The following is a 27509-nucleotide window of genomic DNA, read 5'->3' as shown; positions in this document are numbered from 1 at the left end:
TAAACATCAGATTTTGTTCAAAACTCCACCATGTTTCAGATCAGTGAAAAAATCTGTTATTTTCCTTGTTAGCTGGACAAATAGTTAGGAGCAAATCACAAAATCCACACATCAGTCACAGTACTTCGTTTTTCTCAGACAAAATTTGTTTCGTTACAAATCATCTTCGCTCAGGCATTTGAATCAAGATGCGCCCGTTATAATTTTCATACTTGTACAGCACGTGATTACTGAACAGGCTGGGCTAAATCCTCCCCTGGTTACTTGTTTGATTCCTAAGGACTTGGTAAGAAAAGGTATATAATATGCAATAATGATTGGTGGTAAAAGTTTGCCTGGGAGCAACAGTCACGTTAGGGTTCCTCAGCCCTGTCACCAGAGGTGCCAGCAGGCAGGGCCTGGTCTGAGGGATTTGGTTTCAGAGGGCTGAGGAGAGCCCAGCGGCTCGGTGCACTGAGCCAGCCCAGAGAATACAAATGAGAACAAAAGTCACGGAGAGGCAGAAGCTGCAGGTGCGGAGACAGGTCCGGTTTTAAGTTTTATTAGCAGATGATTTTGCTTGCTCCTGGATGGGAAGGAGGAGCAGACACGGTTTGTAGAATCAGTTCAATCTTTTCCTAAAAGGTGGTGGCATTTGGAGCCTGGGTTGTGCTCTGGGCCTCTTTTGGACTGCGGTGAAGGGCTTTTCTCCGCCCCTGCATCTTCGTGCCTCAGCCGTGCTGCCGTTTTAGTTAACAAGTTGCTGTTAGCCAGACAATCTCATTTACTTTTCATTATCCTACTACGACTGACATTAAAATGTTGCCATTAATTTGTTTAGACCTTTATTCTACTGTTATGTTCACTGAAATATTCCGAGCATATTAATATACAAGGAAGAGCTAAAAATGACAGAACAATAAAGTGTGTCTGACATTTTTAAAGAGATCAAAGGAAAAAAATGTCTTCATGATGACCAATGTCATTTTTAACAACTCTGCTCCAAACCATCCAGGGCACATTACTTATGTTTACATGAAGCCCCGTGAGACAACTGCAAAGATGATATCACTAGTTAAAGTGGATGGCTCAAGGCTCCTTAAATTGAAAATGACATTACCTCATCAGTTAAAATTGTGTGCCAGCTTTGGTGTATATCAGGCAGAAAATAAAGCTGACACTGATGGAACTGTAAGCATTAACATATGTGAAATATTGTGTTAACTGCATTTCCTCTTATGTATTTGTATTATGTAGCAATTGCTCAGCTAGTCAGCTTCACTGTCCCATTTCAGATTGGTCAAAATACAAAGCAGAAATGTTAGTTTCTGAGATAATTTTACAGATACTTTAAGAAGCCTGTATTTTTTTAAAATTAGACTTCTGTTCTTTCTATAATAATTTCTTTATGATATATGTATAACAGGATTTGAAAGTGGGGAGGAGAGTTGTAAAAAGACCTCAGAATTGTTTTTCTTGTTTGTTTTTTTTTTTCTTTTAGAAATACCCTTAAGAATACTAGCTCTAAGTTCCCTGAAAAACCTACTGGAAGTACTCAGGAATGCAGACTACTAGTTTTTATACTTTAGGGAAAAAATGAATGTTGAGAATTTTTAACAAGACAGCCTTTCTCCAAATAATTAACTGCTTTTTAAAGAGAAAGAGTAACCACATAAACCCATAGCATCTGAGTGACAGTCTTTGCTCTCCTCTCCATGATGACATTATTTCATCAGTTTCCCAGGCACCATAGATAATTTTTCAAATGAATATCAAGAAGAACCCTATTTCTGAATTATTAAATTATATGAAAATTTTTAACAACAAAAAAAAAAAGATAAGCAAACTTTTACATGCTTTTTTACTTTATGTATAAACACGAAAAAAAACCCCAAAAGGTTTGAATTCAGTATTTTTATTCTGCTACACCTTAAAAATAAACAATCTTCTATAGTCTTACTAAGTCTTTCGTATAAAGCCAAAAAAATATTTAACCTGTAAGTACCAATTTTGCTATTATATGAAGCAAATTCAGCAAAAAATATTCATATTAAATTCTATCACTCTCTTAGATTTCCCTCTTTATAGCAATAGCATGCCCACACCTTCCTATTGTCCCTTACAGTGACAGAATTGTACTTTATGGTGCTCTTTCTGGCTCCTGTGCAATAGTAAATGACACAATTTGGTTACTAAAAGGCTGTCTTCTAATGGATTTTGCAAGTTACAGGTCATGCAATCCTGTGGAAGACTGGAGGATTTTTCAGTTTTTTTCTTGTTTTGAAAAATTACTGAAAGACAGAAAAGAAGTTTAGCTGTAAGACAATAGGTACAAAGTATTATTTGAAAAGGAGAAACTCCAGAGATCAGCCCTACAACCTTCATATTCTAAGGATCATGTCTTTCACTTGGCAGCTAACAAATGGATTTGGATTTTCCCACACTGGCGGCACCATCTGATATCTGGGCTGCTGTAAAAGTGAGTATCTACTTTTTGTTTTTCTTAGGGAAATGAAATTACTCTGGATTTTACTAGTTTATACTTGGAAACCAATGTCCTGCTGTCATTTTTGCACTTTTCAAAATCCTACCAGAGACCATAGTGTAACACAAACAACTATTCTTGTAAATAGCGGAAAGTACAGTCACAACTTGAAAATGGAGTTGCTGCCAAGGAAGCTCAGAAAGCAGCTTGCATCTCCCTCTGGACTTGGTAGCAGTTCTTCTCCATAAGTTTGTCAGAAGAAGATGCTGTGCCAGGGATGCAGTTGGCACATTGGCATCCCTGTGAGGAGACTGAACGTGTCACCTCCGCAGCGCCCAGACAGTCTTGGCGCACAGCCCAGAATACTGAGTTTGCAAATTTGGATTTCCCACTTGGCAATTCTTCGCTCAGTTACTGCTGCCAATGGTGTGGCAAATATTTCCTGTAATGTTATAGTCCTTTAGGGTTTATGGCACAAAGATGTAAATATAAACATGGCGCTAACCATTGCGTGTAGTTTCAGGTGAAAGACTAGAGCACGAATTCATGTGCGAAAATAGGAGATGCCTGCCCAGAAGAGTGGGTAATCAGCGGATACGTTCATGGAGCCACTATGCCACGATGCAAAAAGCATTCCCTTTTTGCTTGTCTGGATCTTTCCGGCTATCCCATTTTCGTTTGTTTTCTGTTTGCACCCTTTGTGGTGTGCAAGAACCATGTGTGGCTCTCAGGTGGGAGCCTGCTGAAACGCACTCCAGAGCTCGCATACTCCCCGTGCTCCTCCCAGCCGGTGCCTGAACATGCCATTACTAGATGGTTCTAATTTTATGGTTCAGTAAAACAATGTCTGGGAGAAATTCCCATTGGAAAGATGAGGAAATCTAGAATTCCTCTACAAATTCTTGAAGGAGTTGCAAAAAACTTGCTCTTTTTTTGGAAAGTGTAAGTTATGGGTTCGAGGAAAAGGCCAAGCAATACTTATAAAATGAGCACTGGGCAATGAAAAACATAAACAGCTACAGAATACAGATTTTGGTGAATTTTCTATTTCCAGTTTCTAGTAGGTGATAAAAGTGCTTACGTCTTGTTTCAGTTCTGAACGTGCTGGCGACCCCTGAAGTGCACCATAGCACCCTGTACTGCAGAAAGTGAAGTGAAAGCGCTGGAAAGCCCTGCTGCTGCTGAAGCCAGTCACTCTGCCAAACTATGCTCCGCTTCTACACATTTTTCTATTATTAGGGCAGTGAAATCTTATGTCTTTTGCCTGAAAAAATTCCTTCCCAAGACATATGCAGAACTCAGTTGAAATCTACATATCTGCCATTTTACTTTATGAAACAATCAGTGAAGTGTATACAACTATAATTTACATCTGAATATGCCATGTTTTTTGCAGCCTACTATAAGATGCATCTATAGGGTGTTTATGAGTATTTTGGTTATTCACCTGTTGGAATGAAGAGATTTTCCACCTCTGTTTCTTTTATCACTCTGATTCCACTTCTACCAAGCTGCTAAATCTCTCCCTGACACGAATTATCCACCGTGGTCAGACTATCTTTGGTTCTGAGAATTTGCTTCTCAGTATGTATCTTTCTTTTGCCTTTATTTTATAAAGATTATTTTTTTTTTATTCCTCGCAGGGCTCCATTTTAGCTGAACAGAAGGCATTGCAAGAGGAAATCTAAATAAAGAGTTTCGAGTTGTTCTGCACCATGGATGTGAGCCTCCTTAGTGACCAAGGGTTAGTGGTGTGGCATTTACTGCAGTGCTTCTGGCACAGGCAATCTGTATACCAGAGCTAAAAGCTGAAGAACTGCAGGCACTCGAGGGACACCAACTTTAATCCCAGTTTATTAGCAACAAGAAAAAGAAATACATGCTGCCAAAAATAAAAAAATTAAGCACAGCCCCAAACAGGCTGTTTTTCTGCCTGTAACCTCAGTGTCTGTTAGGTTGCTCTCCACCTGGGCCTCCATGTAGCCTGACTGCTCTCCGGGGCCTCCTGTACCCACCCTGGCAAGGTGACCTGTCTAATGGATGTTGGAGGGGCAGCTCCCTCCTGAGGGGACACCTCAGCCTCCCCTGGCAGCTCAATGCAGGTATCCACATGGAGGGGATATAACTCCTCAGGCATGGGCCTCAAAACACACCTGGATGGAGGTGAAAGCAGCACGTGGCCTTCGGAGGGTCCGGGGTGACCGCTGTTTCCCAGCCAGCCACCAGGCCTAAGCAGGGCACGGGCACTCCCTCAGCACAGGGAGGCACGGGAACTGCAGGGAACTGTGGGGGTTTTTTGCCTTTTTAGCCCCTTCCCAGTGTGCTTGATACCATGGGGTCCTGCGGGGTGCACTCCTGCCTGGCTGCTCGCTCCCGTCACACACCACAGTCTTCTCAACGGAGAAGTCTTTCTCCATCCTGACAAGTGAACTGTTGGTGTGGACGTGTCTCTGACAGGATGAGTGAAGTGACCTGTTTTTAAATTCTTTCTTTCTCTCTTTCTCTCTCTCTTTCTCTCTTTCTTTCTTTCTTGAATCTACTAAAAAGCCCAACGATCATTTCTCCGAGCGTGGACACGCATACAGTGGAACCAGCACCAGCCAGGCAGTGCAAACTCCGTGAGAAAGGGGGAGGTGGGAGCGAGTGCCCATGGCAGGAGGCTTTTAAACTGGTTTTGCTTGTGCTGGATTCGTGGTGTGGATGAAGTCCCCTAAGGGAGACAACATGTCCTCTGAATCCCACAGTTCTCTAAAGTGCTGGATATTTAAATACGCAATTTGCAATCGATTAACGATTTGTGATTCACTGAAATCCCTGTCAGTTTGGGGGGCCTTTGTTTCCATTGGTCTTTTGTGAACTGGTGTTTTCACGGTCTTCACCCAGGGCCAAAACTCACTGAAGTTACTCATACAAAGGTCCTGTCAACCTAAGAGATTTCTGGGAATAAGGCCATTGGGATTTGGCCACTGTTCAGTAATTTACTAATGCCATTAACTGACAGTGGGTCTCCATTAAGAACGAACCAGTGAGGGTCTATTTTAGTACAAGACAATGCCGTAGTGAAAAAGAGAAAAGATATAACAAAGACATCGATGAAGATCTGCAGTTACCCACTGTAACAGTTTGCGACTAATGTTAGCAACAGTTTTGTTACTACACTGGTTTCTGGAATCATCTAATGCTTTGGGATTTGCCCTTTCATTTTAAAATTAAGCTTTTAATTCTCCGCTGAACAGAGGAATCTGAAATACAACATACCTTAACCAATAAAAGTTTTTAAAACCTGATTATCCTTCATCTTATCACATGCTTCTGGTTGTTTGGCTCATGCCTTTTGAATACCTGGCACTGGCAGAACTGAAGATCTGAACTAAGTAAGCAAGATTATATCTCCACTTTTATCTATACAGCTCCACTGAGAACAGTAGACAGATCTTTAGCTGCTGCAAATGAGATTAGCCCCTTTATGTCAATGGATCTAAGCCGGTTTACAACGATATATGGCTAAAGAGGGTGCAAGTGATGACAGAATATTTTACCTTGTATTTACTTAGTCCTATTGTATTTACACCAAATAAAACCTGGAAAATTCTTCAACAGAAATGTGAACACCAGGATTCACTCCGGGAATGAATGTAACAATGTCATGCAGAAAATTAAGAAGAATCAGAGGTTGTGGACCAGGTTTTGCCATTTTAGTATTGCAATGTCCTAGGGGAAGTAAAAGCAAAATCATCTGCTAAGGTCTTCAGCGTATCTATCTGCAAAAAGCATTTTACCAATGAAAAGATCTGATCTTGAAGCTAGGGCAAACTCCACTGATTTCACTGCTTGCCACATACTGTAATAAATTATAATATAATGATCCCAGTATATAAAAATGAAAACCTCTTCTGGGAAGAAACATTCAATTTTAAACCTCTTCAGTGAAGAAGTTCAGTTCATAACTTTCTGGCATAGAAAAATGCTATCTTTTCATGGAAAAAAAATTTCTGTCAAATAAGACAAATTTACAAATCCATGACTTCCACTTTAAGTGAGGGAAAAAGAAACACTTAGCAGTTTAAAGACTTCAGAGACGAAGGAGCTTTCTAATGTCAAACTGGTGAAGTTTAGTATTTATAGGAAATTCACATGCCTCTAATTACTCTAAACTCAGTTCCCAAGTAAAATATGCCATCTGGAAGATATTAGAGTCATTTACAACTTGTTCACCTCCCTATTTCACTGCAAAATCTTACCTCTTGCCAACTTTCCAGTGTTCTTCACAAAATAAAATTCAGTCTAATTTTTACTGGTTGTTTCATAGTTACTTTATCTACAATGAGCCAGCTAAGGGCTTAAGAAACTGGAAAAAAATGGTTTTTTAAAAGCAATATTCTTATTACTCACTGTACCTTAAGCTTTATATTCTTTCATATGGACATTTCAGGTGTGAGGGTTATGCCTTGGCTTAGCTTGGTATTTAGGCACTAATTTGACATGGTTAGATTTGGAAAGGTATTCTAGGTGATAAGAGAGAGGAAAAAAGATGGCACAAACAGTCATCTTGCATAAGGGTAGGCTCTTGTAAACCCAAAAAATTATTTCCAAAAACTCAATTATACAGTTTTGTTTTTGTTTTCATGACCTCCCAAGAGACGCCCATCAATCAGAAAACTTCTCGTTAGTTGAGCAACTTCATCCAAGTATGCCAATCTGTTTATAAGTGAAGCTTTGCAACATTCCTCTGAGGTAAAGTTGTCATTCTCATTTTACATATGTGGAGACAGAAGAGAGAGACTGAGTGCCAACAGTCTCCCAGAAATTTTGCAAACAGCAAGGAACAAAGCCTAGATAGCCAGATACCGTGTTTTAAATAGAAGAGCCCAGACTAGCTGCTCCTGAAATAATGGAAAGATTCCTAATGGCTTCTGTGGGTTTTGAATAAAGCTTCTTAACAGAGGCTCAAAACTGGGAAGTTTTCTTAAGAATGACTGGAAGATGGGGCTGCAAAGTCTTACACAGTCTCACAAATACATTTGTGTGATTTCTGTAGGAGAACTAGACTAAATTACTTGCATACAGAGGCTCATGCATATATACACACTCAAACTGCTGCAAGGAGTCAAACACTATCTGCACGCCTCTATATCCATTAAACATTGTCTTCATGTGCCTAACTAGATTAATGATTTGTGGTTGGATTAGTGCTGTTAGCATGTACTGCTGAATTCACTAAAAAGCCTGCTTAATTGGTAAGTTACAGAAGCTTCAGGCTGGCTTCCTCGAATGCCTAAAGAACAGAGAAAGAGTTGTATCAAACGAAGATCATAATCGTGTGTGATTTCTTTTTCTTTCCATGAAAGTAGAAAAGGAATGCTTTAAAGTGATGGCAACCTTATAGTACTCCATTTGGGAGTTTTGAACTGCTGATTAATTTGTAATTATCCTGTTGGGATCTATGTGGTATATTAATCATAACCTTAGGAACTTAACTTTTAAAAGTATTAGGTAGATGTTAGCTTTTCACAGAAACTGTGAAAGTTCAGAACATAAAATAAATTCCACTCTTTTGAAACTCAAATATTTGTCCCCTGTGGGCTGTCTACAACCTCTCTGAGCAACACCCATAATTAATGAAACTAAAAGAGGCTAAAGGAGAAAGGAAATTGCAGACATACGTATCAGCTTTAAAACACAAGTTATGGCAATTTTCTTCCATGGCAACCATGGTCCTGAAGCTCTGTAAATGCAGTAAAATGATGGGTATTTTCATTTATTTCCAGTTAGGAACTATATTAAGAGAGTATTAAGGATGCTCTTAAAGGTCTTTTCCAACCTAAATGATTCTATGATTCTATGCAGCGTTAGGCACTTGGAACTCAATAGTTCTGTGTTGTTCCTTTTGTTCTGACTTCTGCACCACATCCGATTTAGGCAGACCATTGGCCAAGTGAAAAGTCCACTGTGGGATTAGTGTCTTCACATACCTAGTCTGTATTGATATAAACAATTGCTATGGGTCTTCCTTGCCTGAAAGTGCGACGCATGTAAATGAGTGGATTGATTTTTGCTGAAACTGTATCTAAAACCTGTATGTAGCCACACGACTAGGCATACATACAAACAAGTGGAGCTATCGGAAAAAATATGGCTTTGTTGTTGAAACTTTTGACTTGTTAGTGTTCAATCATGTACACGTATTAGAGGTTTTCCTGAGGTTTTTTTTTGGGGGGAGGGGGGCAGACTCTTTTAAGCTATCACCAAGGAAAAAAGAGTTTGAATTACATAAAGGAGATCAAAACTTTCAAGGCTGTTCTGGATTGAAAACGGAGTCCTAAAGTGTGTGAAATGTGTGGCATTATTAGCTAAATATTGTCATAATGCTGAGAAGACCTTTGGCGGTCTGTTGTAAAACTTAAAGATGAAAACCATCTCTCCTTACTCCTTTCATATGATACAAACTTGGAAAGAGAAAATGCCTGGCCATAGCATCTAGAAGTGCTCTCTGGCACAGAAGGCACACGAAGCTGAATAAGAAGCATTTCTAGTTCAGAGATCAGCCCACTTACAACGTCTGCATGTTTCCTGGCGGGCTGTTATCTCGGCACAAAATCATTTGGTTGTGTACATTGCACTTTAACAAACAACCCTTAAGCAGCATGAGTAATACACACAGGCGGCAACTTTAAAGAAGCCCTGGCTTTGTGAAATCTAAACGATATTTCACAAGAGCAGTGCAAGGAACATTTACTCATGGATGGTGCCTTCAGATTTCAGCCTCCTGTGGTTGAAGAGCTGCCTGAAAAAGTCCCACAGTTCTTCTTCTGTTTTGCAACAGGGACATGTGTATGCATATATGTGTGCATGTGTCTGTGTGTATATTTTTATATTCTTAGTACAAAAAAAGACCTGAATCATTTTAGCTGTCTCTTTCCAAAGTTCATTCTCAAGCAGAGGAGCAGCCTGGGAAACTTTCAGACTGGAAGATGTCCATTTCAAAACAACTAAAGCAAATGAGAACAGGGAAGCAGAGTGGAAACCTCTATGTGAATTTAACTATATTAATTGCTACCAATCCTTTTCTATTAATTTGTTGTTCAATTTCAGTACAGACATTATGAATAAAACTCCTATTGATAACTTAGTGTGTTTTCTTATAAGTGTAGTTGGGTTTTGCACACAACAGTGTGTCCATCCAGCATGTTAGTACAGACCTCCCCATGACTTTCTGCTCTTGAAATCTACATTAGGAAATTCAGTAGCATCCTCAGCATCATTTTCCTATAAAGTTCGTGAATACTTAAAATTTATTGCAAACAGATCGCTATTTCTCTTCAACTCAGTTTAGTAAAGAGTTACGGTACATTGTTTTTGTAATAGAGCTCACAGTTAAACTGTACCAATTTGAAACATCAGTATATAAAAGTTTGTCCCATTGAGCAATTTTATTACCATTTTATTGTGTGTATCATTGAACTAAAAAGTATATATAACTTCAATGAATGTATTTATATTATGATAAAATATACCATAGATGTTTAAAGCTGCTAAGCCTGAGGTTAGTTCATTTGTATCCTGTATCACAGAGAATGTCACAGTTTTTATGAGTTTTGTGACCTTATGATTTATATGGGTCTTGAGAAATAACTATGTGTTTAGAATGGAGGAAAACAGTGGCCCATAAACATTCCCAGTAGCCTAAAAACAGGAACAGCTTGTTAGCTGAGGTCAGCCATATGACCCAGCGCCTGGTAAAACTGCATTGTTATAGCTGGAGCATGGGGCAAACCAGCCATACAAAGAAAACCCACCCCAGTGATCCACCTCTCATAAAAATGTCTGTCTTAGAAAGAGAGGCATGTGATAATGACTTACAGGAAGGAAAATGTGCACAACAGATCAGCATCATCCCTGGTACAAATTTACAGAGTTTAGTGGAGTTGCATCAGAAGTGCATTGGCCTACTCTACTTTAAAATGGAAAACTAAGTTGAAAACCTGCCAGAATTCACAAGTGTCTGCTAAAGAATTTTGCATAGTTTTCTTCTGGTACTAAATACTTACATGTGAAAGCAAGCAAAGTAATAAACACACAACACAAACACATACACAGCTCGTGGGCTTCAGTAATTGGGACCATAGTGCATACATGCGTGCCAGCTCAGATGCCCAGCGGGAGCTGCCCAAATGTCAAGGAAGTATTCATTAGACAGGACTGAGTTGTCCTCTTTCCACTTTCTTTTCCTCCCTCATCAGCACAACTTCTTGAGAAATACTCTCTTAAATTTGCTGAGCATTTGGACCTACACTCAGTGAAGGCTAACTCTTGTTTGGAGCCGCATGGCTGTGAGATGACCCCTGCCTTTGGAATCAGGGCAGTGCAAAACCTAAGTCAGGACTAACACACTCACACAGAAATTGCTGCTTTCGAGGTCAGCAGTAATGTTCTCCTAGAACCACTCTCTCCCATCCTTGTCCTGGCTGCTTCAACAGCTGTGATCCAGAAAAACACAATCTTCAGGAAAGGGCTGTTACTGGGTCTGAGAAAGCATGGGATAATGGTGTTGATTTGACTTCTGCATTTCATGGGTCAGGCTTCTGTTCTTGCTTTCTACTTAGCAAAATGGACAGTGTGACATGGAGCTATAATAATGTATAACCTGATATATCAAGGGGACCTGTAGTAATGCAATGAATTGCAAACAGAAATGGTGTTGCAACTTCTTTCTTTTTGCTACCCAGAAGAGAGTGGTGCTCTAAGTCTTCATTAATCAGTTACAATAAATAAGCCTTGAAAGGCAATAAACCATTACACGGCTGATGAAAACACCTACTCTGCAATTAAATGGATAAAATCCTGATTTGATGGCTTTTGTTTCGTTTACACTTCTAGTCAGGTATCTATTAATGCTTTTATTTTTGTTTGTCTACTTAGTAGTGATAAGCATACAAGAACAATCTGTATAAGACTCTCTGGTATTAAGCATTGATTCTTTCCTCTCTTCACTCACAGCAAGCAGCACACTAACCCAGACAGACAAGCCGTGAAATATATTTGGGCCAGATTCTCTTGTACGTGCAGAGAATCTGAGCGAGATAACACCATGCTTTCCTCTGCAGTTTAATAATGCAAAAGACAGGCTTTCGCACACTAGGGAGAAGAAGGTTTGTTTGCCTTATGCATTCTTAAAGGTATAAATTGCCCAAAACAGTAGTAGGAAGTCTGGGAAGGAAATGAGATAATGCCCCATCCCTTTCCTCACTTCGAGCCCTCTGAGCTGGCTCACAGAGATGTCTGGCTTGCACAGAAGGAATCAGGGACTCCTTTTGGCAGTGTAGTCTCCATCCTCCTGTTGCAAACCCTCCCAGTGCTGTGTCCGAGGTGGTGCAGCTCCCGGGATGCATGGCAGGTCGCAAGGTGCACTTCTGGAGCCGTCCCTCCTCTGCCAGCGGTACGGCCAGACACTGCCACCTTGTAGCATGTGAATGAAAGCGAAACCTGCAGTTTTGCTCTCTCAGTGCTAAGATACCCAAATAACCAACATCACACCCAGCTTTGAGACAGATGCTACGCGCACTGTGATCATCCCCTACACTGAATAAAACAGTTGGTATCTGGCAGGGGGAGGATCTGTAGCTGGGGGAAGCTCAAACTTTTTGTCAAAAGCACTTGTTTTTCTCAAACTGCAACATTATTTTCATAACTTTTAAATACAAACCCTTCCTGTTTGAACAGCTCACGTGTTTTGTGCTGTTGAGCCTAGGTGTCAGTGCGCAGTCCCCTTTAAAATTTTACAACTTAACATAACCTCATTTTGTTACATTGTAAACATTTCCAAGATACAGGATCCTGGTTTTTATTACAGGGGTGAAATGGTAATAATCCCCCCTCTTTCCTGAAACATGCAGAAAACCCTTTAACAAATTAAACGTACACATTCCTCATTAGCTTTAACCTGAATTTGGTCTCGTGGGCACTGTAAAGCCAGTCCTTCTCTCTCTCTCTGAACAAAGGGATGTTAAGAGACTAACAGACTGTTGGAAAGGCAAAATCTTGCCTGACTTACAGCACCAACACATGTTGAGATGAACAGATTCCTGAAACAGCTCCAGTGAATTGAATGTTCACGTACTTGGCATATTAACAGCCTGTATTTCAGCTTTTCCTGAATTACTGCACATTTCTCCTCAAACAGATACCATGAAGTGCCCTCTGCCCTTGCATGATTGCCACATGTCTAATGTAGGAACTACACCAGCCAGACAGCTTTGAGAAATATTTCAAGCCTTTGTCCTTTCCCCTGTGAAAATTCCACATGGGAATTCACAAGAATCAGAACTAGCAGAGGGACGAGAAAGGAACTGATGAAGATTGTGTCTTTTTTTCCCATAGGGATAAGGATCATGGAAGAGCTTCTCATGTTGGCAACAAAAGGATGTATCAGCTGGAGAGAACCTGAGTAAGGTTTCTATGCAGCATTATGCTCTGGGAAAATAACAGTATTCGTTGTTAATGGTGCTGCTCAGAGCAGTGATAAACTCTACCAAAAATTGCTATTCTTGCATTTGGAGATGTGATTACGACACAGGGACACATGTCGGAGCTATTTTTTTTTAACTGGCTGAGGTACTAATAATCACAGAATCACTACAGTTGAAAAAGACCTGTAAGATCATCAAGTCCAACCATCAACCAACACTACCATGCCCACTAAACCATGTCCCACAATGCCTCATCCACATGTTCCTTGAACACCTCTAGTGATGGTGACTCCACCACTTCAGCTTATTTCAGTGTCTCACCACTCTGTCTGTAAAGAAATTTTTCCTAATATCCAGCCTGAACCTCCCCTGTTGCAACTTGAGGCCATTTCCTCTTGTCCTGTCGACATAATGTCATAGACTCTGTTCAGTCCTGAATGTTCCCACCAGGGACAATAAAACCTATGCCATCACAGCTTTGCCACTAACTGGGTAAGGATTCGGCACCATCATGGATGCGACAGTCATGTCTTTGCAGTGTGGATGCAGATGTCCAACATGCGTCAGGTTGGAAGCTGGGAATCATTCTGCTTTTGTGAGAGCCACCGGCTGGGAAGGCAGGAGTGTTGGAAGGGAATTGGGCAGGACTGCCATGCTGCCCAGGGGTTGCCTGTTTAGTCACCTGTAAAATTCCCGTGTCATTACAGCTCTGTACTACTCACACAGTAGCTAACAGGGCCATAAAGTCAGGAGATTAAAGAGACAGTTGAGATTTCATCCTTCAAATGCAAGCAAATGTGAGCCTAGATGGCCCTCAGTATAATTTTTAGGGAGATGGGAGATGATGGGAGAAAGCGGGCAGAGACTGGACTGGAAGGCTGAAAGCACAGGCTCTGTTCCTGTGCCATTGCTATTCAGTGAAGCCAAGTGCCAGCTAATTTCCACGTGCCTCAGTTTTGCAGTCTGGAAAATCAGATATTCATATTTCCCTGAAAGAGTTTGAAGGTATTGGATGAACTGAGATAGCTACAATACTAGTAACACTGTCATTAATTTTGTGATTTAATATGTCTTCTGTAAATAGATACATTTAGTTGACAGCTCTGCATTCTTGCTCCTAACCCTTTTAGTTTTGATTTAAATTTTTTACCTTTGCAGATGGACAATGAACAAGAAGGACAAAAAGACTTAAAATACTACTTATTTTTTGTGAGCCTCCATTTCAAAATGTTCATAGTGAAATACAGCATTTTGCTACTCTTGCCACTACATCAAACCTTGCTCTGCTAAGCACATTATAACAAGCAATAACATTTCTTTATAACCCAGAAATACTCATGGATGTAGTCTTGCCTAGATGTGCAGGGATTTACACAATTAATACTCAAAAGTAGTAATACTCAAAATTATTAATATTTTTTCCACACCTACATAAATCCCTAGGTGTGGAAAGAGGCTACCATGTATCCACAAGCTCCTTAAGATGGGTACTTACATGGAGTCTGAAGAACAAAGGATTTGGGGGACAGTCTGTTTTTAAGCAGAAAACGCTTTTTTGACATCTGAGGGACCCAGAATTACTCTGAATTACCCTGTGCTGAGCATCCTGCTGCTCTGGAGAACTGTTTATCTGAGGGAGACATTCTGGTGTGTTGTGGTAGGGTGCCCCAGCAGGTTATCCGCACTTGTTTCCCTCCTGACTGAACACATTGGGCAAATGGATTAAAAGGATTCCTTGTTTGAAGAGGAGTATTTCCTGTACCTGAGCTCAGGTGTGAGAGGTTGTCCACCTTTTCCCCAGACTTTCTAAATAAGTGGTGATGGTGATTATACTTCAGTCAGTAAAACAGAGTAGGAAACAAGGAGATGTGTTACCTCCTTCATAATCCTGGCAGTATTTTCTATTTGAATCTCAGCTGATTATGCTTTTTCACCCTTTGATAATCAGCATACAATCCAGTAATTGTACTGTGGGGTGGAGTCTTTTCACATAAAGTTATTGCAAAAAACGTCTTGTTGCATAAAAGCCTTAGCCAAATTGTATACAGGATAGATTACATACACACCATGAAGTTGTCAAAACATTGTGATTTGATTAATGAGGCTGTTAATTTTCAGACTTGTCTCCCATACAGATCTTGAGCCTCTTCAGTCACATCAAGACTTGTGAGGTTAATGATATTCCCTGCCAGCCTTAGCATGAGTCTGTCACGTTATAAATGACTCTCCCTCTGTTTGCCATGTAGGAACTGTCTTACATACCTGGGGCAACACGAGAGGAAGCGAGCATATTAGCAAACACTTCATTCTGGCAAGTCATTCTGAATGTGAAATGCCTTTCATCCAGTATGACCAGTGCCCTTTACACCCAGAACTTAAGCTTGCTCCTCTCTAACATGTGTTTTGTCTCCTGATGTTTTTAATCCTTAAGCATGCAAGTCCCGCTTGCTTCAATTTTGCAGTCCCCTGCCCATCTACCTTAAGCCAACATACATTGTAAGAAGAAAATCAGGCAGTTGCTATAATGTAAGTGAAAATGCTTTCATATGAATTGAATCCTAAAAATAGCCCATCCTGTCTTCCTTAATCTGCAATATCTGTATTATTCTGTAAAAGAATCCCAAAGGCATTAAGATAAATAAAGAAGACAGAATGGTGCAGAGATCTTCTTTTCTCTCATTTCAGCCCACCCTTCATACACACACAGAGACATGCAAATCCATGATTAGGAGGCATGGTGAAAACTGCTTTTAAGTGTAGTCATTAATCATGTTTATATTGATGACCTTTTATTTGTATTTCTTTCATTTTAAGCACATCAGTCTTGGTTGATTGGTGCTTTATTAAATCAGTACTATCCACTACTCATATGATTTAGAAACATAATTACTCAGTAAGCTAGAGAAGTTTAATATTCAGTCAGTCTCATATTCAGGCCATATGTTTCACCTTACAAAATCTGAGATAAAAACGACAGCATCAAGAATTGATATGTACATGACATATTTTTAAGAATTAGACGGTACAGCCCTGCTTTTGCTGATGTCAGTGAGACTACTCATGTGCACAAGGATTTAGCAGCATAGAGGTTGCACACAGAGCTTGGGAAAAGGGTTTTACTGTTCTGCAGTATGACATCCGGTTGGGACAGTAGCTATCTTTCTGCAATAAAGCCGACATAAATAACAAGAAAAAAAATCTTCTTATATGGTTTAAATTATTTCGATTGTTGGAAACTCAAAAAACCTTTTAGCATATGTATGTGAATTAGAAATGCGCAATTCTTAAAGTTGAATCACTTAACAGAATTACAGATAAGCCTTCTCATATTCCGTAAGTGCTTATCAGCCTCACCTAAGGCAGGTTTCTGGTTTTTTGTCAAATTAGTTTTATTTCAGTCAATACTGGTTAAGAACCTGCTACAAATCCTCCAACTTCTACATGATTCAAATACCTTTGAATATTACATTTACAAAAACATGTTTTCAAATGTTGTCCAAAGTGATGCTGGAAAGCAGAAATACAATTTCTACATGCAATTTGCACCAGCCTGACAAAAACAGCATAAAAGGGAGAGAGGAAAGCAGGCTACGTGATATGTGTTGCTATTGTTAAAAACAAGAGGGCATCTCACCTAATAATTTAAATAAGATCCTGTTGCCTGACATTTTTAAAGCCTTTTGATCTCTTTCTTCTGGTTCCCCGGATTGTGGCTCTGTAGGGTGCAGTAGATGGAAAGCTGTGGATTAAATTTCGTGTTGCCTATGCCCCCCTTTACTTTGCCAAAACCCCTGTTAGTGGGCAGAATGAATGCTTTTATGAAGCACCACTCCACTGGTGGAGAACAACCTTTACTAAAGCTTTTCAGACACAGGCCAATCTATAAAACTGCCAAGTTCAAATTTTCTGTTATTATCAAGGCAATAATTCTTTGGCCCTTTGTTAAGATGATTTGCCAATTTTGTTGGCACAAATTAGGGACTGAGATTTAACCTCCCATAATCTGATTTTGAAAATTAATTTAACACACACTGCACCTCCAAAATAATGTAGAGGTAATGCATTTGTTTTGCAATTTGCTGCACTTGGATATAATGCTAGGAAATGACAAATTTTATCTTTCCAGAGCAAAGACAGAAATAAAGATACCTTATTATCACTGGTTCAGTGCAAGCGGATAAGCCTGAGCAATCTGAAGATAAAAACCTTAGCGGAATATTTAGAACTTGAGCCACACATCTAGCTTATGCATTTCTCACACATTCATTAACTTTGATAGTGGAAGAGATCGGTTAAAAACTTAGAAATATTAAACCATAACAAGAAATTTGTGAAAATAAATATGAAACAGGCATAAGAAATCATAGAGATCAGAGCAGACTTTTTCACTGTTGCAACCCAATTAGTTTTGAAAGAATTATATGAACCATTACTCTGGCCCCTTAAATTTCCAGTGGGTCAGATTTAGCGTAGGAGATTGTAAACTGCTTTGTGGCAAACAGCTCAAAGTATTTGCATTCAATTTACATTTAGAATATGTAACACAAGCTGAGAAGAGGCTGGAAAAGTCCTTTCAGAGAGCTCCATTTTATCTGTACATAGGCATTAACTCACAGCGCGTCTGTGGGATTCGTAGGCTCATTCGGTTTGGCAGAGAGCTCTAGCAGAGCCTGGTGCCCCTCCCCCCTTCAAAGAGAAATGCTTATTAATTATTCTCCAAACCAGCTCTGATAGAAAAGTGTCACTTCTAGCCTTGACTGTCTCCCTTGACAGCCTGCTACTTTGCTTAAGTGATCTCACAGTTACAACATTTTTCATAATATTTAACCTAAATTTTCCTTGCTGCAGATTAATCCCACTCCTTCTCTTATCAAGTACAATGGCTTCACAGCTCGCAGACAGCATTTCTAACATGAAACAGGGATCCAAGCGAGGGCTCTTTCTCAGAGTACGTGATGTCAAACTGACCTTTGACTCTCACACTTTAAATACATCTCTGGGCATCCTGTGCAAAAGAAAACAGACACCACTTGTTTCCTAAAGATTTTACAACTGGCTTAGGCTAATTAATCAGTCTCCAGCATGCACGGCTCTGCTCTTACCTGTCTGGAGGAAGTGCAGCTCACAGGAGCAAAGCGAGGTTTCTCAGATCTATCGTTCACCAGGTACTTCATTAATTACTGAACAGACAAAGGAAAATCTGTTCAAGGCTGCTTCTTCCTTTCTGCTACTGTGCTGCAATCCCATTATCCATTTGGCTATTTCACTATATGCAAAAGCAGATTTTGGTTCCACGGCCTATTTCGATTCCTGGTGTAGTTTAGCCAAAGCCAGTGAAATTCCAGTAGGAACAATTTGGCCCACTGTCTTTAAGTATTTTACCATCTGCACAAAAACCACAAAAGAGACGCCCAAACCAAAACCACTCATTTACATAATAAGGATGTGAACCTACTACAGCCATGTGAAACTATCATTTTTCACATGTCCTTGTGAATCTTTTCCCAGGCTTTTGCAGAGGGAGGGGCAATCTGAGGGTTGGGATATATGAAGGGAAGAGAAATGTGTGGGTGGGGAAAACCAAGGGGTTTAATTTTTTTTCCCTTTTATTCTTTAAGAAGTATGCAGCAATTACTTCTGTATTTTAAAGAAATGGTAAAAATACCCAGAGGTTATAGATTGATGCTTCTCCTTAATGTTTATACAAATATAAATACACAGCTAAACTAAATACAGAAGTAAATGGAATACACCCACCTCTACAATTACAAAATCACTTTCCCATGGGGAAATTTCATTGTATCCCCATCTGTTAGAACTTGCATTGTGCCATGAACCATTATGGCTTATATCCTTTAATTATTTTGTATCATATGAAATGCAACTGTGGATATTCCACATCTTCATTGCAAATCCCTCATTTTCTTTCGTAAAGCTACCTATGTTCTTGGCCTAGTTCTGTGTTGTGGAAATGAATTCCCAGGGTTAATTAGGTGTAACAGAGTAAGCCACAGTCCTGATCCCACGGTCTCTGCATAAGTTGAATTCTCACAGAGATAATAGAACTTTTTCCAGGCTGAGAAGAAAAGAAAAGGGAAAAACATGCCCATGACAGTCTGCCACGCGGCTGAGACCAGGAGCCCCAAGGGAACTGTGCAGCAGCCATCCTGTGCACGGGACCATAGCAGACACCTTACCGAACAGGGAACCCAAAAAAACCTGCACTCTGCAATCACACTCTCCTCTCTGGCATTTTGTGAAACTCTGAAGTCTTTGGTAGCAGAGGGCATGGCAGTATGCAGGTTCTGTTGGTGGAGTGAAATATTCTCAGGAGGAGAAAAGGTGTTACCGATTGAAGAATCTCAGCTCCTAAGGAGCAATTTGAAATCTGCAATTTGAAAATATGTTCAAGTCATTCTCACAGAGCTTTTCTGGCCCCGCTTGCCAGACCTGCATGGTGTCCTGTCCTGCGGCTCCAGCTCCGCCAAAGTTGAAAACTGACACGACTCTATTAATGTAAGTGGATGCAATTTAACCTGCTGAGGCCTAGCCCAAGGCAAGTCCTCCTTAGTACACCTATAAACATGTAGCAGTAGGTATATTTAATAGCTGCTTTTACACCTTGCATCTGAGATGTGATTTCAAGTGTTCTTCCTCCAGTGAAGAATGCGAAATTTGTAAATTGTGGTGGTTTGACAAAACTTGCTTAAGACCAGAAATCACAAACCTCCCTATGCATCCTACGAGCAACCGCACATCCTCCTTCCAAAGTTTGTACATTGGACTCCTAAGAGCAAAGGGAATCTATACTCCTGGGTAGTATTCCTAACAGGAATAGTGCTTGTGATATTACCAGCTGATGAAAAGAACTATTTCATGATTTTGTCTTGAAAACATGGATTTTGTTATTTTTCTAACAGCACTATTTCATGACTTTTAACTAATGCCTGTTTTACAGCTGTGCCCATTTTTGCATACTGTGTAGCTGCTTTGTCCTCTTGGTCAGAAAAGAGGCTTATTATGGCAGACATAAAAATATCATGAAGGTATTTTCATGATGGTTCAGCAAAAAGCCTCAGATCCTCAAATCCAGAGGGTCGATATAACAAAGATAGACAGCCTCTGTTTGAATTACAAGGCCCTCCTGCCAGAAGAGAGGTGATGGATTTCTTTCTTATACATCATTTCTTACTGGATATTAGATATCCTCTAATAGACTCACAATAAACTACAGCAGATGTTTGAAAAGCACATAATTTGCAATTGATTATACACATATATCACAAATTAGACATTGTATAAATAATAGTTGCCCTGTAATCATATTGCTTTTGTGAATCAGAGATTCAACTATTCAATCAATTGTTGAAATTTTATCACCGGTCTTCTACAGTAAATATAACTTTGAGGTACTAATACCTCCCAGCTACAGTGACATTTAGGATACAAATCAAAAAGCTGATCTGTGGCTTCCCTGTGTGCAAGCATGCTTTGCACCCGCAAAATGAATTGACCAGACGAGAGTAGTGGCATTTGCATTACTTGAATTTCACCTGCAATTCATTACTTAGCATGGGCTCTATTCAGGTATGTGGATAAGATGTGGTAAGAAAAAGAGAAGGTATTATGTTTTGCTCTCAGGTAGGGAGGGAAGTCAGTAATGGGTTTGGCCTCCATGCCTGAATCAGATGGAGCAGAGGCTCAGAGAGGGAAACCCAACACCAAGAGCAGAGTGTCAGGCTGGAAGGGTTTGAAATGAGCTTCCTTGTGCCGCTTGGAAGCTGGAGAAGGAAAGGAGGGTTTCTTCTGAAGATTTTGAAAAGAATAGATGCATCATGATCACTTTGGTATTATTCACTCACTTTGACATAATCTTTGTCTCCTTGGTTTGTTCCTGTCTGCTTTCACATGAACTGAGCAGTGTTGAAAATATACAGACATTTCCACACAAAAGAACACAAATATATCATTTGAATGTGAAAGAGGTGTTAAACAGTGCTCTCATTTAAATGATGCCTAAAGCCAAGAGACACAGGGCCTAAGATATATGAGAACAAGACACAAAACCATCTCTACCGTGTTTAAAAGCACATTTGTTCAACTGCTCCATGCTGAGATTACATTCAGTATTTTTCCCTAGGCCTGGAGTTGCTGAGACAGACAGAACATAGCTGACCTTTGGAGTTGGATTTTTGCAAAATAAATAAACTGGATGGCAGAGTATAAAAGTTACAAACCTCTTTAGAATGCCATATGTGAAAATCTTGTAAACAGTCCATAAATATTACCTGCTGGGTAGGACTTGTGGAAGCTGCTGCAGAATTCTCTGCTAACATCTTCCCCCCCTGAAACATTGAACCATCTGGTAATGACAATTTATTCTATAGCTTTTCTGTTGGCATGTGCCTGTAATTATAAAACATGTTATTACCAGCTTCAGTCTCGAAGCAACACCATCCCATGGCCTGGGATCAGAAGCACTGACACTCTGACCGAAATGCTGGGGAATGCTAAAGCACCCATGGTGACACCAGCACAACGTTTGTCTTCCTGTCTTTGGAGACAACTTTACCGACATTATAGGTGAACATTTTACCAAGCATGATTGCAAAAATGAGCTCTTACTTTTCCTTCCAGAATCTAACTTCCTGGTGAGGAAGTTAGCATTTGATCTAATTACCACTGAAGCAAATGGGGTTTTTCCACTAGCAACGCGGAGCTGGACCAAGCTCAACTGTGCAGCAGCAGTTTTAAAACTTGGTAACTTGTTTGTGACTATCTCTGCTATAACTAATTTTCTGAAATAACAAAGCCATTGACTGCTTTAAGAGTTAATTTCTTATTGAGTTAATTTTTTAAATAGATTTACTTTTCACTTACAGATATGCAAAAAATATTTTAAGACCTTATTCCTTTTTACACATAAAACTTCTAAACTACAAAAATTATGTCTTTTTATTTTAACAAATTAGGTTTAAGTATTCACTCCTTGGCTGGCTTTTATTCTGGGAGTGAATTTTTACGGCTGATATTTAAATCCTTGAACGTAGGGGCTTATAACAGAATCTCTGACACATTTTGAACTACTGTGCAGCAGTCCTGGCTGGCACTGCTCTAGTTAGCACTCCTTTTAATCTACTGTTTGAATATACTGCCAAAGAAATCCTTTGGATTTTAGTGGACAGAGTAGTTGTGAATGCTAAATGACTTGCCATGAGAAATGGCACTAAGAACAGTACATATAGTCTAATAGTTTTATCATTATGAACAGGCACAAAGGCTGACATTTGAAAGTCATTATCCTCCTGCACAAGCTGGTACACTTATACTTTTAATCAAGAATTTCTACTTCTTTTGTTACTTCCTGCCTTTCCGAGTTCCTGTGATATACAGTTCCCATTTTGGCCTCATCCTGTTTTGCCCTGCTTCTTGTATGTTAAGGAGTCTAGCTCTACTGTAGGCTAGCATTTTTCAAATGCAGCAGCATACAATAAACAGGAAAGATTCCCTTAGAGTCACTGTTGTTTTTAGCTGATCAAAAGGCCATTCTGGCATCCGCTTCTTGCGCAATAAAAATATTATTTAAGGAAAAAGAGAAGCAACTCTAGATTAGCATTGTGTCCTTAGCTTGCTAAAGCCTCAGCAAAAGAAAATGCTGGCGTCATTACGGCTTAACATATTGCTGCTTAAGTCCACCCTATTTTAGTTACATAAGGTAGAGACACCAAATTAGATTGTAAGTGAAAATGCAGTGTCCTCTATTTTTCCTGAATTTTAAACTACAGAACTACTTACTACAATTTAGCAAAACATCAGAAGCTTAAGGACACTGCCCTGACAATCTGCCAGGAGTCTATGAATCGAATCTGATTTGCATGTTTCAAGTCTGTGGGAGTTTTGCAGCAACAGGAACTTCAGGATTTGGGCTTCATATCTTGGTCTAAGACACAGTCATTGCTTTGACCCTGATTAAGAAAAAGTTTTGAGCTCAGACCTAAATGGATGCGTGTGAACAGTCTTCTGAACAGAAGCATTTCATAGTGCCTCTTCGTCCATGCGGTGTGGTCTGCAGTGATTACAAATCCTAGCGTGCAATGCTCCATCTTAATAGAAACCGTCTTGTTCATGTGTTGAAGCAGGAATATTTGGGCCTTAATTCAGTCACGTTACTAAGCACGTGCCTAATTGTAAGCACCTGTTGGCTACATTAAATTAAGCAGGGTTCAAGCATATGTTAAACAGAGGTGAGTGTGTGCTGAGAGAAGAATGGGGAAGCTCAAGTGAACGAATTACATTTGCTGAATTAGGCAGTGTATGTTGTGTGCACTTACACTCTGATATTTTCCGTTCCATTCCCTTCCACTTCAGTGATGTTGCCAATATTCTTATGTCCTATCAAGTATCTCCTTTGCTACAGAAGATCTGTAACTGCCGACCAGTGTGCTACCTGCAGTGCTTGTGCTCTGCAGGAGTGACTTTGAATGCCACAGACCAGTGAGCACAGGTCTATCAGCCTACCCCACTGAGATTCAAAAAGGCTTTGAGCCAAGCCACAGAAGCTGCAGGTAACACTGCCCAAGCAAATGCAATTTTACACTGTAAGTACATCAACATGTGATATATTTTAAGACAACAGTTTCAGTTCTTGAAGAAAATGTTTACTTCTATATAAGCAGAACATAAAGGTCTTGTGCTCATTTTCTGTTTTCATTTTCACTTGTAAACCAATTATACCGCTTATTGTACATTAAGCCTGTGACATGGCATACAATTTACAGTTGCAAGATTTTGTTTACCTCATTGACATGGACAATACTGTACCAACCCTGGCAATCAGCTCTGTGTCCACCATGACAGAAATGAGCTTCTGCAGCTATCTAAGTCTGTCAGTTTTCCTGTCCACTTTGGACAGCCATTTCAGAGGTCTTTGGGTGGAATTTATTTCACCTTACAGTAGTTGCCTAAAACCCAGGGAGATACTCTGAGCTAGTTATCCCTTGGTAGTCTGGGGAGAGAGATAAAGGCACCTTGAAAGAATGATTTTTCCTGGTGATCAGTCTTAAGGTGGGATGTATTTTTGTTGGAGGTATCACTCTCCCCATAAGCCAAGGAAGAGCCCAGATATCCAGTTTAGAGGACACATCCAGCTTTTGGAAGGATGATTTAGGTGACATTAGGTGCTCTTTCTGAACTTTCTCAGTATTTTTCTCATCATCCTCTATAAATGACACTTGTTTATCACTCCTGCTCATGCCTTGCACTTCCAGCTACATGGCAACTTTGCAGCAAACGCACTGTGTTTATTTCCTACACACATGCCAACACTACTTTCTGCTACGTGTTCCCTCCACATGGTAATTAATACTGTGCAGCACTTCTTTTGCAAGGAGGAAGCCTCTTTGGTGGATCACTCTTTCTCAACAGTTTAAAAGGGTATTATTAAGCTCAGTTTTGAATTGTCAGATGAAGAGAGAAAATTGCAAAGGAAAGAAAGACAGGCAAGAAAGTTTTAGACATTAGCAGCAATCTTCTGAAATTTAAATTGGGATGCAGTTATAAGGGTGGATGAGAAAGAACAAGAAATGTTGGGGAAAAAGATGAAATTTAGCTTGTAAGTTTGGCTTCTGGCTCTAACTTCCATGTGTGCATCATACAGTTACTAGACACCTGTGCTTGGGACTTGAAACTTGGCTGGTTGTTGCATCCACGTGGTGTAAAACGGCATAGTAGGACTTTGATCTAATGCTGTGACCTAATCTTGCAGGAAGGACAACTCTGGCCCTGACACTCTAGGTCTGGGTGAGCTAGTGATTTTTGTGGATGAACATGCGGCAAGTTCGGAGAGTTCGAAAGTGAGGGTAGCCGCTCCTGCAGGCAGAGCCAACAAAGGCAGGCACTTGGCAAATACAACCAGTTCCTGCCTCTCTTATCTTTGACATGCTGCCACAGCTTTACAAACACCTTTCAAAGGAAACGTTGCAGTCAGGCCAAAGTAGCAGTGTGTGCTTCCACTAGTTTTGGCTCACCAGGGTGCTGAAGTGATTGTGCACGTAAGCACGGAGGGTGCTGGGCACTCCCAGAGGAGCACGTACTTTGCGCGCATCAAAGGAAGCTGAAACCCAGGAGCCAGCCCACAAGGCATGTGTTCCCACTGTTTGCAGCCTGCAAAAAAGCAACGAAGCACTCCCGTACAACTGAGATACAGATGTGGGAGCTCTGGTTCATGAGAGAGGACTCCAGAACCAGTCGTTCAGATAGCAGCTACAGAGACATTTAAAGTCTGATTTACTGCAAATTGGCTGTTTGTTGTTTGGCTGTTGCGTGTGATCAGGATGGGTCATCCCTGCCAAGGGAGGCAAATGTAATTCTGTCAAACAGCATCTAAGTGCTTCCTTTGCTAAGTGGAAACAATTGCTTCTCCTCACTTCGTAGACTCCTCTTCAAGTTCCTTAGGTGGCACTGACACAGTTCACAGATCAAGAATGCCAGTGCTGCTAATATTAAAGAAATAACTGGAAGGAAATGTAGGAATGGTTTTTTTCCCCCAGTAAAATTTCAACTTCCACTACAAAGAAATATGCAATAATGTTACCATCTGTGTCACTTTATTCAGGCCAGACCCACGTTACAGCTACAACAGTGTTCCCATGCTGAAACACTGCATCATTATTAGCAATTACCAACATAGCTCCATTATTAGCAATGGGATGTCTACAGCCAGTTTGCATCGTCTGTGCTGCTTTTATTTATTTTGGAGAAACAATGAACATAAAATGTCTCTGCTGGACTCTGACATGGTGTGTACAAAGGCAGATGTCTGTTGCAATCTAGGGGGCGGGCAGGGAGGAGGTGATGGAGGGAACTGCTCAGCCACTGAAAGTTACTTTCATCAGTGTTTCCTTTGGCAAAGACTGCTCAGAAAATGCCAGGGGAAAGGGGGGAGAGAGACGAAGAGGAGGAGGAAAGAGGGAGACAAAAAAAGCCGAAGATGAAAAGTGTTTTTCTTACTGTAGTGGGTTCAGAAGCTTTTTTGACAGATAATTGCTAATTATTTGAGAGAGCTGGGCATTTTTCTGCAGATAACTGTCTCTCATGCCTTAAAACCCTGTAGAGTTAGGCTGGAATAGCCTTTAACACCTACTTTAAAAAACCCTAAAAAACAGCAGACAGCAAATGGTCTATTTAACACCTGGGAAAAGTAGATACACTGCAAGAAAATATTAATCTCTGTTCAAAAACAGATGATTCAAGACCATATTTTTACAGTGCCTTTTAACTTAGACACCAATTAATTTTCTAGTTACTGGGTCAGGATGTTTCATGGCTGCGTCAAACACAGGGAGATGCACGACTGAAGTCCCTGGCTCAATGACTAGGGTATGAGATCTGCTCTAACGTCTGAGTGCACAGATGTGACTGCTTCTCTTCAGAATTTGCCAAGAATGCACATTAAAAGAGGCTGCAGGGCAAAAAACTACAGCTGCCTGACAGACAGGCAGCAGCCTCATTTTCCACAACTCTTGTCTGTGTTCCGCTGAAATAAAAACAACAGGCTGATTCATAACTTCCAAATTATCCGTGCAAGAAAAGCGGATTTTCCCTGCTGTAATGAGAGTGTAGGAGCCTCCATCCTCAGCGCCGTGCTGGCGAAATGGTCTGCAATCTGCCCCCTCGCTGAAGCCGATCCAGACCATATGCACTAAACCAGGCTTTAACAACTCACTCAAGAACTTTTTCATTGCATGCGCTTGATACAGTCCTTAACAGAAAGCCTATTTTTGATCCTTTTCTCCAGGTCTCAGTCTTGGGCCTGGATACTCTGGGAGGGTTTGCCATGCTGGCTGCGACCACGACTGCATGCTCTCGCTGTGGACTCCGGGGGATGCACAGTGGTGGCTCCCCAGGATGGGCTGGAAACTGTCGGACACCTGCAACCTTGGTGAGCTTTCGGCAAAATCTTACCTCCACCTGGACCAAAGCTGGCTATTTTGGTCCTATGTCCTGCCTGCCCTGAGCCCTGATACTGAGACGGCTCACCCTCATGCTCTTTCTTTAAAAAGGTCTTTTCTGGGCTTAGCTGAGATGGCAGACCATGACCCAGCAGGGCCCTGCAGCCACCATGGGGCTTGTGGCCCTACCCCTCAGCCCTCCTCCTAGGGTGGGTCAACCCTACATGATATTTCCATGTATTTTAAAATGGAAAAACAGAAGGGAACTTTCTTTTCAATAAAAGCAAGAATTCCAAAATCTTAAAATTAATAAAGAGAGTTGCTGAGAAACTAGTATTTACTTGAACAGAAAGGCTGGGATAGGCCATGAAATAAAGGTTCTGAAACATCCTAACTAGGTCTTCTTTGATTTTATGGAAATATTTTGTTTTACATGGATTACTTCATTTTAGCTTTTGTAGTATATAAAATACAGTTCCTTTGAATAGTAAGCTGGATGAGATGATTTTCTGAGGTCCCTTCCAACCCAAATGATCCTATGATACAATGAAGCAAATTTAATACAGCTCAGTAAAATTTTATTTTCATATAAGAATCAAAGAAAAATAATCAAATTAAGAAGATGTTTCA

The 27509-nt window shown here is 40.4% G+C and overlaps 1 protein-coding gene across 4 annotated transcripts in view; it reads right to left on the bottom strand.

Annotated features, from left to right (window-relative positions):
• The window catches only part of NRP1 (neuropilin 1), a 113906-nt gene that overhangs the window by 67530 nt on the left and 18867 nt on the right, over positions 1 to 27509 (bottom strand). The window lies entirely within an intron of this gene.

This window comes from Gavia stellata, chromosome 6 (assembly GCF_030936135.1).
Source record: "Gavia stellata isolate bGavSte3 chromosome 6, bGavSte3.hap2, whole genome shotgun sequence".
Taxonomy (NCBI): Eukaryota; Metazoa; Chordata; class Aves; order Gaviiformes; family Gaviidae; genus Gavia; species Gavia stellata.
The sequence above is the reverse complement of the archived record's forward strand: the minus strand, read 5'-3'. Positions and strand labels throughout refer to the sequence as shown.